The following is a 15,447-nucleotide window of genomic DNA, read 5'->3' on the forward strand; positions in this document are numbered from 1 at the left end:
CCACTAGTAACTGGTTGGCTGACCATGGTATTACTGTGTTTGATTGGCCAGACAACTCTCCTGACCTGAACTCCATAGATAATATATTGTCAAGGGGAAGATGAGACACACCAGACACAACAATACAGACGATCTGAAGGCCTCTATCAAAGCAACCTGGGCTTCCATAACACCTCAGCAGAACCACAGACTGATCGGCTCCATACCATGTCGCATTAATGCAATAATTCATGCAAAATAAGATAAGGAGTATGTAGCGAATAAATTAATATGTTTTATAAATCCTTTTTTTTATTGATCTTATGTTATATTATAATATCTTGAAATACTGGAATGTCATGAGCTGTAAGCCGTAATCATCAAAACTAAACATGAAAATGATATACATATATATATAAAGACATATTTCACACTGAATCCAAAATATATTTAAGTTTCACTATTTTAATTAAATTACAGGAAAAAAAATTACTTTTCCATGATATACAATTTTTTTTTTTGATTCAAATGCATATTGTTAGTTATATTGTTAGGCTATATATTATGGCATGAAGCACACATTCTTTTAGACTTACAGACATCCCCTATTCAAATGAATGGCTAAAGTGTCAGCGTTTTAACACAACTTCAAACCCTCACTACTCATTCATACTTCATTCTACAAACTTCATTCAAACATCGATATTTTCATCAACTTTCACAAATTCCTCGTGTCATTCAACTTTCAAATCACATTCATAGTTTTAAAAATATTCTGCCTTGTTTGAAGGCATGTAACAATTAATCTTTTTCAGATTTTACGATGGAAGCGGATGGAACGGAATGTTCAGAGCTGCAGTTGGTGACCCAACGGTTAGAGTGATGAATTTGTGAAAAATTAAAATGAAACGCACTTTACAACTCTCTGCCACTCGCACAGTTCTAACCCCACATAGATAAGTGTCACATCAAAATGTAGGAAATATTGTGCCGGTCGCATACATGTGACTTGCAGAACAAATGGATCTACACAAGAGGAGCTTTGAGCTTCCAAGTAAAAGGGTGTCCAACCAACTGCCGCATTTGACTACAAATTTCATTGAGACATTACATTTCTGGAAAAAGGCAGACAGTTCCACTTTTCTAAACTGCTCCTGTTCTCTCAGTATTCACATTACAGGCACAGTTTTACACCACAATCGTCACCAGAGCTTTCCTGTTCTACCGATATGTTAAATATGTCGATCGGACAAACGGTCTGGGAGCTAAAGCCAGCAGTTTGAGGGGAAGTTTAGGATGAAATGACCTCTCTGATTATTTGTGTTAGTAATAATACAGAGGGGATACATTAGGGCACATTCAGGTGTTCATTTGACTAAACCTTGTCTGTTTGCGTCTGTATATTTCTCCTATACAACCATCTTTAACGGACATTATCTCAACATCAGCTTTTTTTCAACACTCTGAACCTAAAATCTCAACGTCTAACTGTCCTGTAAAAACTTTGGAGACTTAAATCTTGTTAAAAATTAAACTCTGGCTTTATCAAACAACTCATCTTTTTTTTTAAAGGGATGCAAGTGTTCACATAATTAGTTACATATTGCCAAATTTGCATATTAAAGCTGGGGTATATGATTTCTGATTGGTCAAAGTTAACATGAGCTGAACACTTTGACCAATCAGAGCGAGGCTGCGATTCTCTGTTCTTTATTGGCTGTTGGGACTGTCCATTCACTTTTGGCACGACTTTGTTGGTGTGTAGAGCGTGTCAGGGAGGGACCATATGGGAGGGACCAAAGAGAACAAGTGGAGCGGTTGAGGTATTTGAATTCGAAATCTCTATCGCAACTGCCATTTTCTCCCCAAATCCTCCACCCCAGCTTTAATGTCAGTAATCAACTGGCAAAGTTTCATAATGATATTTATAAGTTAAATATGTTCCCCTATGTACCTGCAGTGTCTAGTGTTATATAGCTGTGTCCTGCTGTGTTCAGTATTTTCTCTGTGACAGCTGTTGACAGCGACCCTGGGTAGGATTCCTCGCGGTTTATTTTTAGGGTCTGTGTGTGTGTGTGTGTGTGTGTGTGTGTGTGTGTGTGTGTGTGTGTGTGTGTGTGTGTGTGTGTGTGTGTGTGTGTGTGCGAGTGAGTGTGAGTGCATGTGCATGTGTGTGTGTGTGTGTGTGTGTGCATGTGTGTGTGTGTGTGTGTGTTTGTGTGCATGTGTGTGTGTGTGTGTTTAGGGGGTCAGGGCTCCGCAGGGTCTGTGTGATAAACTTCCAAAGATTAAAACACCTGTTTGACCCCAGACAGGAATTCGTCTAAGGTTTCAGTCCCAGCTCAGCTTTACTTCTCTGCAAAGTGCATCAGAAAAGTTACAGCTCTGGAAAAAATAAAGAAAGAGTCGAGACCACTCCAAATGTTCAGTGTCTCTCGTTTTACTATTTATAGGCATATGTTTGAGTAGAATGAACATTTTAGTTTTATAATATAAACTGCTGACAACATTTCTACCACATTCCAATAAATGTATTGTCATTAAAGAGCATTTTCAGTAAGTAATGTAGAGATGAAGATTTGAGAAAAATCCAGACTGGTCTCTTAATTTTTTCCGGAGCTGTACATCTTTGCAGTTCTGACCATCTATACATTTTGTTAAAGCTGCCGGGGTATATGATTTCTGATTGGTCAAAGTTAACATGAGCTGTACACTTTGACCAAATCATAGCGAGGCTCCGATTCTTTGTTCTTATTGGCTGTTGGGACTGTCCATTCACTTTGGCACGACTTTGTTGGTGTGTAGAGCGTGTCAGGGAGGGACCATAGGGGAGGGACCAAAGAGAACAAGTGGAGCGGTTGAGGTATTTGAATTCGAATCTCTATCCCAACTGCCATTTTCTCCCCAAATCCTCCACCCCAGCTTTAATTTGTTTACATGCATTCATTGCAAATATCTAACTAATTATAAGTAAATTTGCGTCTCTTAAAAAATTTTAAAAAATAAAATCTAGATGTTGAATAAAACCAGAGTTACAATTTGTATTTAAGTTTTTACAGAACAGCCTTTTTTCATCGTATAGGCCTACATCGAAAAATTGTATGAACAGGTCCTAAAAGAATTGCATTTTCAATAAGTTTTTAAGAAGAAAATGTCTCATAAATCAGACAATAAACAACATATGAACAACGATTCTGGAAAACGCTTGTTGTCAAAATCCCTTCTTGTCAAAATCTGTGAATATCTCCTTATGATCCGCTACCTGTCCGTACGGGCATGTTGCTATAGCTACAAAGGGCCCTTTGTTTACATACCAGTTTACAGAGCCTAGGCTGTGTATTAAAACTGGATTTTTTCATTTAACACAGACAGTACAGACAGGTAGTGGATCATGAGGAGATATTCACTGATTTTGACAACAAACGTTCTCCAGAATCACTGACTCCACTTTTCAATGCAATTTCAATACTTTCTTATATTGTATATTTAATGTATTTGATGCCCCTGTAAAGCACTTTGAACGGCCTTGTGTCTGAATTGTGCTACATGAATCGACTTGCCTTTTTGCTTGATAAAAGATTCTTTATTCTCAGGGCTCTGAAGAAGACTTGGTCGGCTTTTGTGACTTTAAAATCTGATATGACTATTAAAGGTGGGGTAACCGATGCTGGTGAATTTATGTTGTCAATAAAATTTTTGTAAATGGGCAGATGACGTGACACATGATTTTTTGGTAATGAGTCTTAAATGTTTATTTAAATGCATTTTCCCATTAAACCATCACATGACAGAGTGACATATAACAGTATTTCACTTTAAAATTATAATTTTGAATGGAAAATTTGTTTTGTGTTGTTTGCATTTCAAGGTGAACGTGCAAAATGTCCTGCGGTGTGACTGTAACATTGATGACTCAATCATTGTAAATATTAGTCAAATAAAACAGAGACGTTTGGAGCAGCTAATAAATGCTTTGGTATTATTCTGTATGTATTTACTTCACTAACTTAAGTTTTCAAAATGCCAAAAAATACTAAAATAATATTTACAGTACATTTAGTTTTGTAACGCAAATGCTGTCCTGCGGTGTGACATATGATTTTCGATTTTTGGACTGGCATTTACATGGACATCCATAGGGGTCTTTTAGTCAAGCCCCCTACCAGGAAGTCCCCCAGATGTTTGGATGTACAAAGAAGGTTGAAAGGTGAGGGTCAATCATTTATTAATTTGATAAATTTCATAGTTTCTGTCAGACCATGAACGTGTCCATTTTTTCTTGTCCTGTGGTGTGACTGCTCTAGTTTTAGAAAAAAGATTTTTTTTTAATTTAATTAATCATATTTAGGTTTAAAACAATGAACTTGTTCAGCTACTTCAAAGCTCAAGATCAGCCTTATATAGCACTGACTCAAAATGGCTGCATAAGTGAAAGAGTCCTGCGGTGTGACAACCCCGTCCTGTGGTGTGACATAATTAAGTCAGATGTCTAGCTAGATTCTCGTCTGTTATTTTTAAAATGTTAAAAATAAACCATAAATATAAATATATCCCTGTCTCTAAATATATATATAAAACAAATACTGTAAATATTATACATATTTAACAATTATTAAACAAACATAACAATTTATCTCTGTCTTTATATCTGTTTGAATGTTATGAATCATTGTTTGTTGTCTGCTGTATATTAACAGTCACTGATCATTGTATTTAAAGTGATTTTTGTCCATTTTTAGGCATGAGCAAAGAGAGGACAAAGAGGTATCGGGAAAGGTTAGCGCAGGATGAAGCCAGGCATGAGGAGATCCTTAGGGAGAGAAGAAGAAAGTAAATAAGTTCATAATAGGGAAATGCAGTTTATACATTCTCTAAGACCTACACTTGTGTGGAAACCATGTACTAGCTGCCTCTGTTCCTTCAACAGATATCAAGAAAAGAAAGTTAAAGGAGAAATTCCACCACGAAACATAAGCAGCCTCCCGAAACATAAAAGAGCAAAGCTTCGTGATGAATGGAATATTACAAAGAGAAGAAACAGGAAGAAGAAGAAGGATCTAGCAGCCATTTTGGACATTACTCCCCCATCACCGGAAGAACTTGATGTCTCATTTAGTCCAGTTAATCTTTCTCCTGCTCATGGTTCTCTTTCCCCAATTCCAAGTCTCCCTAAAAAGGTTTGTCAACCCAAGTTGAGCGCAAAAATGAAGAGGCTGGAAAAAGAAAACAAAAAGCTAAAAGCAATGATCGATGGCATGAAAAAAGCCAATAATAAGATGAGGGTTCAAAGGCATCGCTGGAATAAAGCCAAGAAAGCACGTCAACCTATGATCAAATCATCAGTGAAAAGAGCCGCAACACAAAAAAAATATGAAGTCACCAAATTTCTTTCCAGGGATGAAAACAGCAGACTTTTGGCAGGGAAAAGGGATACTGTAGGCCGTAAAAATAACAAAGTTCAGCGGCGGGTTTTAACCAAAACCTTGAGTGAGCTACACTCTGAATACAACCAAGCATCTAGCTCCACACTGCAAATGTCTTACCGGCAGTTTGCTCGCTACAGGCCCAGGCACATAACAGAGACCAGGCCAACAGATAGAAATACCTGTGCATGCTACCAGCATGAAAACATGCGCCTGCTGATTGAGTCTTTGGTTTTTAAAGGCATGATTTCAACAAAAAGCCTGTCTGCTCTTCTGTCTTCCATTACTTGTAACACAGAGGAACAGGAATGTATGCACAGGCAGTGCACCAACTGCTGTTTTGAGGAGGTGCGTCTCAACTCACACGATCCTGCTGAATTTGCTAGGTGGGAGCAGTGGGAGCGGGTGAAGGTGACTGTAGGAGAAAAGGTGTTCACCAACTGGGCTAAGAAAGGTGTTGAGGGAACACTGGGAGAGCTGGCAGAGACCTTCCAGCGTCACCTGGAGTCAATTGCGTCCCATCAATTCAATTGGATGCACCAATCAGCAAAAATGAGGGAGTTGAAGGAAAAATTGAAAGACAATGATTTGGTGTTACACGTTGATTTCTCAGAAAATTATGGATGCAAGCTGAATACTGAAATTCAATCTTTCCACTTTGGTGGAAATAGAAACCAAGTAACGATACATACAGTGGTTGCCTACACCAAAACGGCCATTCAGAGTTTTGCAACCGTCTCAAAATCACTGAGGCATGATGAGCGTGCTGTATGGGCCCACTTACAGCCAGTCATTGAAGACCTCAAAATGCAGCAAAACACAAAGTTTGAGACACTCCACCTTATCAGTGATGGTCCTGTGACACAGTATCGCAACAAGGCAAATTGTTTCCTAATGAGTACTGTGCCATTTACCTGGGGGTTCCAGTGTCTCACATGGAATTACAGTGAACGGGGCCATGGAAAAGGAGCTCCTGATGGGGTTGGAGCTTGTGTGAAGCGCATGGCAGATCAGGCTGTCCAAAGGGGAGCTGATCTGCAAACTGCAGAGGCCCTCTTTGACTTCTTGTCCAGCAAAGAGGAGATGAAAATCAAAATTAAATGGATAGAGGAAAAGGACATTGAAAAATTTGACAAATTGCTGCCTCCTGTGCTCCCAGCTGTGAAAGGCATACTGGGAACACACCAGATTTACTCCACAACACCAGGGGAGGTGTTTCATAGGGAAGTAAGTTGCTTCTGCAGCTATCCAAAAGTGTGTGGCTGCTTCAAAGTCACAAAAGTCAAAATGACTGACTGTCCAGCTCAAGAGATGACCCCTATCCCATCCTTCTTGGATGAAGATGCTGAAAGTGACCAAGGCATATTGGAAGTGGGAAAGTTCATCATTGTAAAATATGATGAACAGCAATATGTAGGCCAAGTGTTGGATATTCGGGGAGAGGAAATACAGGTAAACTGTATGGTTCAGCACGGAAAGAAGAATGCCTTCAAGTGGCCCGACAAAGAGGATAGCATTTACTACTCCCGTACTGACATCATTGGCACAATTTCAGAGCCTGAGCCCTATGGTCGTGTTGCAAAATTAACCAACATGGACTGGCTCATGTTCAACACATAAGTTAGCCATTAGATGTAGTCATTTCTACATCTTTTGTAAAATATTGGCTCGAAGAGTTTGTCATGTTTATGGTTTGATAATTTGTTATAAGTGATGCCTCCAGAATGTAAAAGTTCAATTGTTCACTGCATTCTTTGTTAAAACTGACATGAACTGATGATTTTAACATGCCTTGCTCATTATTTTAGAATGATATAAATGATATTCTCCTGATTAACAAGATATTTGTTCTGTCTCTTCAATTAAAAATAGAAATGAATGTTCTTTATGACTATGGTTCTAATTTGACGCCTCCAAAATGTTAATTGTTCAGTACGTCTTCTTCACTATGCTTTTCGTTAAAATTCATGCACTAAGTAATAAGATTCTAATGATATGTTGTATCTTTATTAATGATAAAATAGAGGTACAAATGAATTTGTTTGTTACAAAAGTATTCAATAAATTTCACCATAAATGTTCATACATTGTCTCTTTTAGTCCTGTGGTGTGACGGCATGTCCTGTGGTGTGACATCACTTTAAACACTATAAAATAACCTTTCCTACGCTAAGTAGTTTTAATAATTATGTGCATTTGAAAACATTGCATAATATAACTATCTAAAGAAAATAATAAACATTTTCAAATATTTGTTCTTGTTTTACACAATATTTCCACTGGAGCGAGTGATAAAAGATGGCACAAGTAAAGAACCTAATCCAATCCGAATGTTAGTGATCATCATTTAGTCATCATTTAGTGATCATTCTTTAAGAATACTTATTAAATTTAGGACATACCTGATTTGTATTTGATATCAATAATATTTCAATAATTTATTTTATGGTAATGTCATGTCACACCGCAGGACATTTTTTGTCTGAAGCTGGGAGAAAAGCTTAATAAATTACATAACGACAAAAGAAATATGCTAACCGCTAGAAGTTTCGATAACAACAGTATTTGAACATTACAAAATCACACAATTCTCAAGCAATTTAGAACTTAAAAAAAAAAAATGCTGTTTCACCCCTATTTGTCATCTACCCAAATACCAGTGAATATCTCCTCATTAACCACTACCTGTCTGTACTGTGTGTGTGTGCTGACAAAATAGCAGCGTTAATACACAGAACTAGGCTCTGTAAACTGGTATGTAAACAAAGGGGCCACTGTAAAAGCTAAAGTAAATTTGACCATAACTACCAAACAATATTTTTTGACCGGGATAAGAATCAAGGATAGTAAATCAATTTAGTATGCAGCAACGATTGTGACGAAAGCCGCAGATGGAGATTTAAAGTCTCGACTGACGACGTTTTAAATTGTTTGTCACTAAAAGTCGCTCTATTGGGACGTTCCTGTTGCGTAGTGGATAGATTGGTACCATATTGGCTCCGGCTTTCATTGCAGTGGTCGCAGGTTCAAATCCGACCCGTGGACCTTTACTGCAGGTCACCCCCCCCCCCCCCCTCTCTCTCTCTCTCTCTCTCTGACTCCCCATTTCAACTCAATACTGTCTAATAAAGCTTGAAAATGCCAAAAAAAAATCTTTAAAAGTTGCTCTATTGCCATCAGAAGCAGACCATTATTAGACCCAGTTGGCCTCTGATGGACCCGCTTGGCCCTTAAACAATGTTCCACTTGGCCCCGGCTTTGGCTAAGATTAGAATTGATTGGCGCTGATCCCGGCCAGCTGACAGATTGAGGGACCAGTTGTCTTTCTGCCAAGCACTTAATGAAAAAGACAGTGTTATAACTGTCACTGACCGGAAATCATTAAAGATACAGTGTGTAATATTGGTGCATTTTAGCTTCTTCTAGTGGTGAGATTGTAGATGTCAACGCTCCCTTTGCTAACTCCTCCCTTTAGAGGAGAATTTACAGAAGCTACGGTGGCCTTCAAGGACAAGAAGCTATAGTTACTAAAGATGGCATCATCCACCACTGCTTCAAGTCTTTCCACAATATCAAGTGATGAGGTGAAGATGTATTTAGTTATTTATTCTATAGTACTTCTTCTTCTTCTCGGTCTTCCAACAGGTGCATTTCCCCAGGACGCCCACTATATATAAAAACGTGTAAGGCCGTTCAGTTTGTCCTTTCTGTGCTACTGTAGAAACATGGCGGTGCAACATGGCGGCCTCAGCGCCCCGCTCCTTTTCCTTTTCTACCAAGTCTGTTCTGAAAAACAACAATACATTCTACACACTGAACCTTTAAAGTCACAAGGAGAAATGTCAACTTCAGTAGTTTGGAGACATTTAGCTTTTTACCATCTGACAAACTACAAACTACAAGCTACAAACTACACAGCAACGTTTGAGGATGTGAAACAATATGATAAAGGAAGACATGACACTCCCAAACCATGGACATATAAAGGAATGGACGCCGGATTGAAACATGGCGCCCATTCGTCCTTATGAAAGCTGCTCATTGGCGCAGAGAGACATACAGGATCAGAATTTCTTACGCATCATGGGGTCATGCCTAACACGCCCCTAAAGCATGACGTTCTGGATGTACAAATATTCTCGTTCTCAAGCATTGTAAGCTAGAAGACGTAGGCCCCACCCCTCCTTGGGCAAACGGCTAAGACTGAAAATAAAACGGGAAACCAGCTAACTATAAGATCAGCTTAGGCTCAAACCACTATTCACTCTCACTCTGACACAATCACACTAGAGGTAAATAGGGTTTAATATGTTTAACTTATAGATATAATCATGAGTTGATTACTGACATTAAAACAGTTATTTTTTTGTATTGCAACTTTTCCAGAAATGCTTAAATAAATTTATGTAAATTTGCATTTCTTTAAAAACCAAGGGCGCCCTTAGCTCAGTTGGTAGGGCGTCCCCCCCATGGGCCTCGGCCAGCAGCGGACCCGGGTTCGATTCCAGCCCGCGGTCCTTATCTGCATGTCACTCCCCTCTCTGCCCCATTTCAACTCTGTCTCTACAATATCAATAAAGAATAAAAATGCCAAAAAAAAATATCTTAAAAAAAAAAGAGACTGAGTTAGAGTTAAAAACATATTAGTGTCCAAAGTTGTCTCTTTTTTTTATACTGTAAATTAAAAAATACTATGAACAAAATGTCTCATAAATCAAATTTATCAATGAACATATGAACAAATCCTTCTGTAATAACCTTCAGAATAGTGCTGAGAATGATTATGGAAAGTTTAGTTAATGTAAGTGCTTTAGAAGTTGAGATTTTTGGTTCAGAGAATTGAAAAAAATTAATTATAATATTGAGATAATGTCCGTTAAAGATGGTTGTATAGGAGAAATATACAGACGCAAACAGACAAGGTTTAGTAAAATAAACACCTGAATGTACATGTTGGGACCTTTGATTTATACTAGTATGAAAGAAGACATGTTATGGAAGATAAATAGCATGTCAGATCAAGTTTTATTTCTACCATTGAGTCACCCAGACTGATTTATTTTTAACTGAGAGTCACGAAACTAAACACGTAATTACCCCTTTTAATGATGATGTCATTAAAATAATTGAATTCCCTTATCTACTGCATTGCAACTAATATCCAAGTAAGATCGTTAAGGATAATATTATGAATAGTTTAAAAGTTGAGTCAGAGAGTTGGACACTTCAAAATCACTCTGTCAAAATCAGTGAATATCTCCTCACGATCCACTTCTTCTTGGTATTGTGTGTGTGCTGTGTGTGTTAATACTCAGCCTAGGCTCTGTAAACTGGTGTTAATACACAGCCTAGGCTCTGTAAACTGGTATGTAAACAAAGCGGGCACACTGTAGCTATAGCAACATGCCTGTTTTTTGTTTTTGTTTTTTAAGATTTTTTTGGGGCATTTTTATGCTTTATTGATAGTGTAGAGACAGAGTTGAAATGGGGCAGAGAGGGGAGTGACATGCAGAGAACGACCGCGGGCAGGAATCGAACCCGGGTCTGCTGCTGGCCGAGGCCCAAGGGGGGGACGCTCTACCAACTGAGCTAAAGGCGCCCCAACATGGCTGATTAACAGAGGTTTCAGAGGACACTTTTTAAAAAAACTGCAGAAGTTAGGAAGGAGAATCTTTTTCAGACCAAGGGGACTATTGTGTATGAGTGTGTGTGAATGGGTGAATGTGGTAAGATATGTAAAGTGCTTTGGGGCTGAGAAAATCGGCTAAAAGGCGCTATATAAGTCAAGTCCATTTACCATTTACCATATTGCGAGATTAAAATGTTCATCACTTCTGATCTGGGACAGTAATTCTGTGATTGTTTCATGATCTTATCAAAAAATGTTATATCATTCTTCATTTGCTCTGTCATTTTTGGATCATTCTATATTATGTAACCAGGGCATCAAGAAACGCGGCTCTCAATTGCCTTCCCTGTACTAAATACACCTTTATACAATATATATTTATACTCTTTCTTTTTTAATACTCAAATTAAATATTCCATTTCACATGCAAAGGATCAAACCACTGACTCCAGAATCCTTTCAGTCTAAAAGAATAAAAACTAAAAATAACAACCAGCAGCTGTCCAGCCTCTTCCAAAATAAAAGCTTCAGTCAGACACTTCCTCCCCACAGAGCCCCAGTGTGTGTGTGTGTGTGTGTGTGTGTGTGTGTGTGTGTGTGTGTGTGTGTGTGTGTGTGTGTGTGTGTGTGTGTGTGTGTGTGTGTGTGTGTGTGTGTGTGTGTGTGTGTGTGTGTGTGTGTGTGTGTGTATAATGTAACCAACCAATGGGACTGGGGGGGGTTTATCCAACACAGGACACCAGTAACTAAAAATAACCCTAAAGCCACCACACCTCAGTTTGAGTGACAGGCGCATGTGTCACATATCTGCAGGAGCAACTGATAGCCCCCCACGCTGCTCATGATTCCCTTAAAAAGCCATCTGCACTCAGCTGAGAGTCCGCTGGGGTGCTATCAGCTGCTATTCTGGGACGGCCAGTTATAACCTTCACATACTGAGCAGAAAAGCAGCAAAAATACCACAATATCGACCTTTAAAAGTGTCAAGAAAGGCCTAATAAAAAGGGTGAAAAGTTAAAATGAGGTTGAGATAGTCGGGGTGATAGGTGTCAATCAATGGCTATTGTAAGACCCTTTATCATGTCCAGTTATAACCTTCATACACTGAACAAAACAGCAGTAAAAGATTATTCTATGAGAGCCTTTTAGAAATATCAAGAAATTAATTAAAAAGTTTAAAAAATGTGGCGGATAAGTTGTGAAAAGTCTGGAAGGAAAGGTATCAATCAACGGCTATTCTGGGACGTCCCGTTATATCCTTCATAGACTCCACAAAAAAGCAGCAAAAATACTCCAATGAAAGCCTGAAAAGTTGCTGAAAAGCATAAAATATGTGTTGCTGTTTAAAACATTGTGATAAGTGACAGTAAAACAGACAGGAGGGGTGGATGGGAGCAGTGTCACTTCAGCTGTTCCTCGTCAATCACAACACACACACACACACACACACACACACACACACACACACACCTTTCCATCAAGCAAACTTTTTACATGTTTAAACTTACTTGTCTGTGCAAGGATGCCTTGGGGAACCCCGGGGGGCGGATTGCAAGAAGTAAAAAAACCTTTATCCAGAAAATGTGTTTTCAGAAATCCACAAGTAGCCAAAAAAACCGTGAGACTTCGAAATGAGAGAAACAAAACTACACCTCTGTAGTTTTGTTAATCTCAAATGACAGCAGTTCTACCAGCCGAGGCGTCCAGGCCGGGAACTCTGCTCAGAGCCCGTGAGTTCGACGCGGGGGGCTTTATACCGCTGTGATGTCACAAGGGGGAAGGGTTCTGATTGGTCAGGACCGCAAGGGATTATGGGAGGGGGATGAAATGGGGGGGTGAGGTGGAGAGAGACAGAGACAGGAGGGAGACATTTTATGCAACTCATCGTCAGAGATCCGAAAGAAAGATGTTACCAAACCATTAAAACTGTTATGGAAGGCTTTATTTATTCATAATTTTTATCAATTAGTTTTTTAATTTAATTGCAATGCATTGTGGGCGGGGGATGATAGATGGGGGGGGGGGGAGAGACAGAGGGAGACATTTTATGCAACTCAACGTCAGACTGCTTTAGTAAGACACCGAAAGAAAGATGTTACCAAACTGTTGTGAAAGGATTTATTTATAAGGATTTTTTAATACATTTTTTTATTAAATTTTAACGTTACTACAGTAGGCCTACTTTAAGTCTTGGGTAAAAAATGTTTAACTTATAGCTATCATTATGAAACTTTACGCCTTGATCTGCTTTAGTAAGAGACGTTACCAAGCCCTTATAGAAGGCTATTTCATAAGGATTGTTTAATTAGTTTTTTAATCTAATTTAAAAGGTTATTATCAAATCAAAATCAGTTTTATTTGTATAGCCCAAAATCACAAATAGACATTTGCGTGAGTGGGCTTTACATTCCATACAGTATGATACAATATGACACCCTGCCCTTAAACCCTTAGCTCGGCTGAAAAAAAACTCCCAGTAAAAAACCCTTTACCGGGATTAAAACATTTGAAGAAATCTCAGGGAGAGTCGACAGAGTAAGGGATCCCTCTCCCAGGACGGACATTCTGCAATAGATGTCATAAGTGTAGAAAAATCACGAAGCAATTTGATCATTGACCAGGTGATTACATGGTAATACTAAAGTAAAGTGTGAATAGTGTGGATGCAGGAAGACTTCAGATGCTGCCAGAGGGGGGGCCGGATCCACACATTATAGTCCTACTTTAAGTCTAGACACTGCAGGTGAATTGGGTAAACATGTCTAACTTATAGCTATCATCATGAAACGTTACGCCTTGATCTGCTTTAGTAGGAGACTGAAAGAAAGATGTTACCAAACCCTTATAGAAGGCTATTCGACAAGGATTTTTTATATAGTTTTTTAATCTAATTTAAAAGGTTATTATCAAATCAAATCAGTTTTATTTGTATAGCCCAAAATCACAAATAGACATTTGCCTCAGTGGGCTTTACATTCCATACAATATGATAAAATACGACACCCTGCCCTTAGACCCTTAGCTCGGCTGAGAAAAAACTCCCAGTAAAAAACCCTTTACCGGGATTAAAACATTTGAAGAAATCTCAGGGAGAGTCGACAGAGTAAGGGATCCCTCTCCCAGGACGGACATGCTGCAATAGATGTCATAAGTAGAGAAAAATCACAATGGAATTTGATCATTGACCAGGTGATTACATGGTAATACTAAAGTAAAGTGCGAATAGTGTGGATGCAGGAAGACTTCAGATGCTGCCAGAGGGGGGGCCGGATCCACACATTATATTATTAGTAGTCCTACTTTAAACCTGCAGTGTGTAGAATGTTGGGTTTTATTTCCTAGCAGATTTTGTAGAAAGTAATTATAATATCCATAAGTACATTTTCCCCTTAGAAAGGGTCTCATATATGTCCATATTTCTACATATTTTGGACCAAGGCCTAGTGCCGCCATCTTGAAAGTGTCATAGTTGGAATGTCATCAGGTGCATTGTTTAAAATTTAGAATTGTTCTTGTCCTTGAAGGCCACTGTAGCTTCTGTTATTATTCTAAAAGGGTTGGGGTTACCCAGGGAGCGTTGCATTCTAGAACTTTGTAGAACTTTCTTGATGATGTCATATTACACACTGCACCTTTAAGTCTAGACACTGCAGGTGAATTGGGTAAACATGTCTAACTTATAGATATCATCATGACACTTTGCGCAGATGCTTTAGTGTGAGACATAAGGCAAGATGTTACTAAAGTAGTGAAAACACTATCACTTTACTCCAAAGGGGGCGCTAGAGTCAACAACCTGAAAGTTCCTCGGAGCACCTTTAAATAATGACTTTCAAAGTACAACAGATACTTACTGAGTTAGACTTAGATTTAGACTTTGATGATTTTGTCTTGATTCAAAGGTGAAGTAAGCGGTTTATTTATGTTAATATAAGTGTTAAATCGCTCTTTATTCATACAGTGATCACTTACATAATGTGCGCGTTTCATAAAGCCGATCTCTTGGTCATCTGCTCTGCATGTAAATCGGCAAATAAACTTTTCGGGGATCCAACTACTGATAACCAATCACAAGAGAGAACGCTACACACCGGCACCCGTCTCACTGACGGTGCACGTGCAGAGCGACAGATGGGTGAATGTTTATGTGCCTACAATGGCGGAGCAGGTAAAAATCCTTCCCAATGTCTGTTTTGATGGTTTTTATCATGTTTTATCACACTTATGGATCTGAGATCATGCTAGATAACTCGCTGCTTGAAGACCGCAGTGCATTAATGTGGTGACGTAGGGACGAGGGAGGGGACTGCTAACTGCAGGAAGTTAGCTAAACTGACCATTCCGCTTACTGAACCTTTAAATCTTTGATGATAGTTTTTCGTCTGATGAATTATGTTTCATTTGGTCTGAGATTGG

The 15,447-nt window shown here is 38.8% G+C and overlaps 1 protein-coding gene across 1 annotated transcript in view; it reads right to left on the bottom strand.

Annotated features, from left to right (window-relative positions):
• The window catches only part of ttn.2 (titin, tandem duplicate 2), a 312,546-nt gene extending 299,957 nt beyond the window's left edge, over positions 1-12,589 (bottom strand). Inside the window, exon 1 of the mRNA XM_080038538.1 lies at positions 12,540-12,589. The gene's annotated coding sequence lies outside the window, so the exon portion shown is untranslated. The remainder of the gene's footprint in view (positions 1-12,539) is intronic.
• Positions 12,590-15,447: the final 2,858 nt, after the last annotated feature.

Source organism: Ammodytes marinus (genome assembly GCF_949987685.1).
Source record: "Ammodytes marinus genome assembly, chromosome: 12".
In the NCBI taxonomy this organism is placed as follows: Eukaryota; Metazoa; Chordata; class Actinopteri; order Uranoscopiformes; family Ammodytidae; genus Ammodytes; species Ammodytes marinus.